The sequence below is a fragment of the Jaculus jaculus genome, chromosome 5, assembly GCF_020740685.1.
Source record: "Jaculus jaculus isolate mJacJac1 chromosome 5, mJacJac1.mat.Y.cur, whole genome shotgun sequence".
In the NCBI taxonomy this organism is placed as follows: Eukaryota; Metazoa; Chordata; class Mammalia; order Rodentia; family Dipodidae; genus Jaculus; species Jaculus jaculus.
The window spans coordinates 24,414,027-24,420,026 of NC_059106.1; positions in this window are offsets into that span (position 1 = coordinate 24,414,027).

A 6,000-nucleotide genomic window follows, 5' to 3' on the forward strand; every position below is an offset into this window, starting at 1 on the left:
AGTGAGAGACAGAAAGGAGAGGGCACTCCTCCAAAGGAGCAGAGCCAGGCTTCCAGCGGGGCAGCTGGACTCCAGGATACCAGCTCGACTTTGGGGACACAGAGCTGAACAGCAAGGATAGCAAATCCAAAAGCACTGGGTGGGCAGAGCCAGGGGGCTGCAAGAGCCTCTGGGACACACCTGCCACGGTACGCTCCACAGCTTAGGCGGGAGGCTGAGAGAGGCAGGGAGACAGCTCGGCAGCTCCCCAAAGCCTGAGGCTCTGTCCCGATTCTCTATCCTTTCAGGACTGGAAAGCAGCAATCACTGTGAGAGGACTGGGGGGACAAATCAGTGAATAAAGTGCTTGCCATGTAAGCATGAGTACCTGAGCTGCATCCCCGGAACCCAGGTAAAGTGAAGATGGACGCCAGAGCACCAGTGCCTATAATCCCAGTGTGTGCCTGGGGCAAGCAGGGAGGTGGGCACAGATGACTCTCCCGGAGGCTTGCGGGCCAGCTAGTGTGGTGCACACAAGTGGCAAAAGACTGACTCAAACAAGCTGGAAGGAAAGGACCAACACCCAAAACTGACCTCCGACCTCCACACACGTGCTGTGTCCCCACATGAACAATACACAAAAAGAGAGAGAGAGAGAGGAAATAGGTGTGAAAGACTTTGCCAGCCAAAGCTGCTGAACAGATCTGGTTGAACAAAGATTCTTAGACCATCTTCCAATGCACAGAGTTGAGTCTGGAACATTCCAGAAACTGTTTTGTAAGGAGATTGGGATGGACCAGGGCATCACAGGTCTTACTGTGGAGGTGGAGATTTGTGGAAAAGGCCAGACAAGTAGTCCTTAAGGTTAGGGTCTGGAGGGTAGGGGAAGGACTGTGGGAAGCAGGGGTCATGGTGAAGGCTGAGAGCCAGGGTGAGGACCACATCTGTGACGCACTATTCCAGTTTGCCTCTGCTCACAGACATCCCTCGGGCTGTTTTATGTCCTCTCTTGTCCTCTGTGGGTCTGGGCTGCGTTTCGGGAGCCACTGTATGACACATAGCCTGGCCCAAAGGGAGCTTCTGGTTAGCTGGGGAAACAGGGTACCCCAGGGGTGCCTAAGCTTAAGGTGCATCAGGATCCCCCACAAGGCTCCCTCCATAGTTTCTGCTTCAGAAGGTCTGGGATGGGACAGAGGAATTATTTCTAGCAAGTTCCCAGGTAAGATCACACTGCTGGTTTGGGGACCACTTTGAGAAACTGGTACTATCTGGCTGTGGAGAAATGTGTCAGAAGAAGGCGTCAGGAATGGGGGTGTATTTCGGTGGGCAGAGCTTCTGACAGTGCGAAACACAGGAGAAAAAAAAAAGGAGGGTATATGTCAGCCCTGACAGACTCTAGCCTGTGGGAGGCCAGCCCACCCTCAACCTGAGCCCTGCTGGCCAAGGAGGGGACTTCATGCTGGAGGCTACAGGAGTCACTGAGTAGTTTGGTGCTGAGGAAGGGCAGGCGGATGGAGAAACGAGACTGTGGGATGGGGAGATCTGTCCACACTGATGCTAAAAACTCAAATGGGGCCAGGAATGGTGGCACACACCTTTAATGCCAGCACTCCGGAGGCAGAGGTAGGAGGATCACCACAAGTTCGAGGCCACCCTGAGACTACATAGTGAATTCCAGGTCACCCTGGGCGAGAGTGAGACCCTGTGTCTATGGGTCGAAAAAACAAATCCAAACAAAACAAAAACTCAAATGGCACTTTTCAGTTTGTAAGTCATTTCCCTTCCCAAACTACCGAACTCCATCCATGCAGCGTGGCACCGCGTGAGTCCTGAGTCAGCATTCTCCTTGCCAGCCGCTCTTCAGAGGTGCGCAATTGCTTGCTGCAGCGGATGGCGAAGGCAGGTGGAGCCAGGTTTAGAATCCCAGCTCTAAGATGGCAGTTAATCTCCTGGCCTTATTTCCTCCTCAAAGCCTAAAGCCAAGAATGTTCCTGCCCCCATTTTCCATTGAATAAATGTCTTTATCTTGTTCATTCTTTAATAATAGCAGGAAGGGAATCTGGCCACGTAGTGTGAGAAAGGTAATAGTACCAGGTCAGGAAATCCTGTTGCTTAAGAGTCCCTTGGGAACGCTAACTTTCCCACTCTGACCCCACTGAGATCCTGATCTTTGACACAGTTGGCTTCCTTAGGTAAAACTGAGGCCCAGAAATGCTGGGCCTTGGGCCAGAGTCCAACCTTCTTCATGCACTGCTAACGTCCACTGGGGAAGAGATGGCTAATGAAGGGTCCCCAGGAGTCCCCTCTGCTTCTGGACTCTTCAGGCAGGCAGCGCAGGCTGCGCTTGGAGGGAGCACGGAGAGAAGCCTCGCTTCTCGCCCTTGTTCTATAGGAAGGGGTAACCCGTGCTCTCCCAGGCCTCCGAGACCTGGCCTGTAAGTGACGTGAGCTGTGGAAGTGGAGTGAGAACTCATAAGGATGCACCGAAGGAACTAGAAGACCCTGCAACGTGGGCCCAGCTACTTGCCGTAGAGGCTGAGCTGGAGCAATAGAGACATCACGAGAGCACTCGGGGACTGGGGTGGAGACTCCCTGGTGACTTCTCTTGCAGAAGAACTCGAACTCAGCAGCTGGCTGATCACGTTGATTTGCTAATTTATCCACTTCTTGTTCTTCCAGCCAGTGGTCTTATTTTATAACAAGTAAAACATTCATTCCTCTTCACACATAATTACCTCCCTCCTCCCATGGAGCAGTGCTAAGAGTTGGGTGGCATTAGCATTATTTATTTGTGCAATTATCCAGTCCTCCAACAAATAGTAAAACACATCATCAAAGTGCTGGGACACTAACATGGTTCCAACCCCAAGGAATTCTTTCAGGCTGTCCCAGCAAATCCTAGCACTGGGGAGCTAGGCAGATTCCTAGGGCTCAGTGGCAGACCTGTGTCATAAGAGGCAGATGGCATTCCTGCGGACAACATCTGCGGTTGTCCACTAGCCTCTACATCCATACCCCTCCACACACAAGCACGCACACTTGCACATGCCTGAACATACACACGCGTGCATATAAAAACAGTGTCTCAAGGAAAGAGTACTAAGCACCAAGTAGCCTCTAACAGGAAAAGCGATGGGGCCTGGGCTCCATGGACATGTTCTGGAAAAATGGCTGCTGAGCTGGAAGCTGGCAGGAGCTGACATCTTCAGCTTGCCACAGTCTCCTCTTAACCTTTGCAGGCAGCCTGAGGAGACCGCCTATTCTTTCACCAAACCAAAGCAGCTTTTTAGGGTTGTGTTCACGAAGGTTGTCCTTGCAGACAAATGTCTCCTAGGAAGATGGCTGAGCAGGCAAGATTCTCGCCATGCAAGTGAGAAAGTGAATTCAGTTTCCCAGCATGCACATAAAAGCTGGGCATGTGGTGGACACCTGGAACCCCAGTGTGGGGGTGCCACAGATAGGGGGTCCTTGGGGCTCGCTGTTTAGTTAGGCTAGACAACTGGTGAGATCCAAGCTCAATGAGAGACCTTTCTCAAAAAATAAGGTGGGGGGGCTGGAGAGATGGCTTAGCGGTTACACATTTGCCTGTGAAGCCTAAGGACCCAGGTTCGAGGCTCGATTCCCCAGCACCCCGGTAAGCCAGATGCACAAGGTGGCGCTCGCTTCTGGAGTTTGTTTGCAGTGGCTGGAGGCCCTGATGTGCCCATTCTCTCTCTCTCTCTCTCTCTCTCTCTCTCTCTCTCTCTCTCTCTCCCTCCCTCTCTCAATCTGCCTCTTTCTCTCTCTGTCTGTCTGTCACTGTAAAATAAATAAATGAAAATAAACCATAAAAGCAGTAAATAACTTTAAAAAAATAAGGTGGACAGCTGTTGAAGACACCCAACATCAACCTTTAGTCTCCATACACACATACACGTATGCGAACATGCACTCCCCCACATATATTTGTGCCTATCTGCTTATGAACATGCATGTGAAAAGCATGCATACCACCCCCCCCACACACACACACACATGCAAACAAATGAAAACTTCAGTTCTGGAGCCTCTGCTGCAGAGATCAGGGCCCTATTTTACCACATGACCCCTGGGCAATCCTGTCCTTTGTTTTCTGCCATCTGGTAGGTGCTCTGGTGACAGGACCCAATGCCCAGGCTATAAGAACTTGCATCACGTGAGAAGGCAGTGTCATAGAAATATGACATCACTTGGTGAAGTTCCGCATGAGTGCTGTAAGGACCCACAAACGGTCATCTGAGCCAGCCAAGAGTCAGAGGTGGCTCCCAGAAGGAGGGGAGGGGTGTCTGTGCCGAGGGTGACAATGACGAGCATTCAGGGTGGCATTTGGGAGAGGGGAGCAGGCGGTCGGGACTCATAGAAGAACGAAAGACCCGTGTTGAGTCTAGTGATGAGGGAAATGTAAAAGGCGATGAGTCCAGTTTCTTGGATGCTGGGGGCGTTCGGGAAGGCTTCGGGGAGGAGGTGGTGGTTCCCAAAGCGGACTTGGCACAGAGAAGAGGACACTGCAGACTCTGAAGAATGGAATTTTACACTCTGTATGATGCTGTATAATAAATCAACCCAAAACTGGAGGGCTTGAGGCAACAATATTTCCTATTTCTCAGATTTCTGTGGGTCAGGACTTGGGAACAGTCCAGCTGGCAGTCCTCACCAAAGTGTCCTGTGAAATGTCAGTCATCCCAGGGTGGCTGGGCTCATGAAGCTGCAGGATGGTCATGGGTAAAGCCACGGTGCCACCCCTGCCAGTATCTCTACCTGGCTGCTTGGCTCAAGGTCCTTTCTGCTGGCTGCCAGTGTCCATCAGTCAGTGAGGCAAGGATTCAGGGGGAAAGTGCCATGTCATTTGTGCCCAGCCTCACTAGGCATATGCTGCTGTAATGTTCCCTTACCTGCGCAGGTCAGCCCTGGTGCACCATGAGAAGGGACTGGGGCTTGACCAGGTGTGGCACCTGTTTAGATAGAAAAGCTAAAAGAAGCCGGGCCTGGTGGTACACACCTTTAATCCCAGCACTTGGGAGGCAGAGGTAGGAGGATCACCATGAGTTTGAGGCCACCCTGAGACTCCATAGTGAATTCCAGGTCAGCCTCAGCTAGAGTGATACACTACCTTGTAAAACAAGCAAAGTTAAAAGAGTGCCCAAAATCAAAGTAAATCTGAGAATATCCATGATAAACAAAATATGAACATTTTGTGGTTTTCATGTGTATGTGTGTGTGCATTCTTGAGGTGTGTGTGTGTGTGTACGTGCACATGTGTGCATGCATGTGAAGGCCAAATGACAACCTCAAGTGTCATTCCTCAGGAATGCTGTCCATCCTTTTATTTCCCCCTATTTTTGTGACATGGCCTCTCACTGGCTATGGATTCACCAGGTAGGCTAGATTGTCAGCCAGCAAGCCCCAGGGGTACTCCTGTCTCTGCCTCCCCAGTGCTGGGATTATGGGGGTATGCTACCATGCCCAGCATTCTTACATAGGTCCTGGGGATCAAACTCACCCTCATGCTTACAAGGGAAACACTTCACTGATTGAGTCATCTCTCCAGTCCCTAACCTCCTTGCATGAATTTCAGTCCACCAGCAAAAATCCTATCAAATGAAGTCACATGCATTAAGATTGAGGGTGAAGGGCTGGAGAGATGGCTTAGCGGTTAAGCGCTTGCCTGTGACACCTAAGGACCCCTGTTCGAGGCTCAATTCCTCAGGACCCACGTTAGCCAGATGCACAAAGGGGCGCACGCATCTGGAGTTCCTTTGCAGTGGCTGGAAGCCCTGGCACGCCCATTCTCTCTCTCTCTCTATCTGCCTCTTTTTCTCTCTGTCACTTTCAAATAAATAAATAAAAATAAACCAAAAAAAATTAAAAAAGAAAGATTGAGGGTGAAGATCCGAACATAGTTGGGGAAGTCATTCTGCACACGGCAGGAGTACAGAATGATTCTAATGGAGGTTTTGCTACAACATTGGGATTGGAAGGACGACAGAATTTTAAAATTCACAT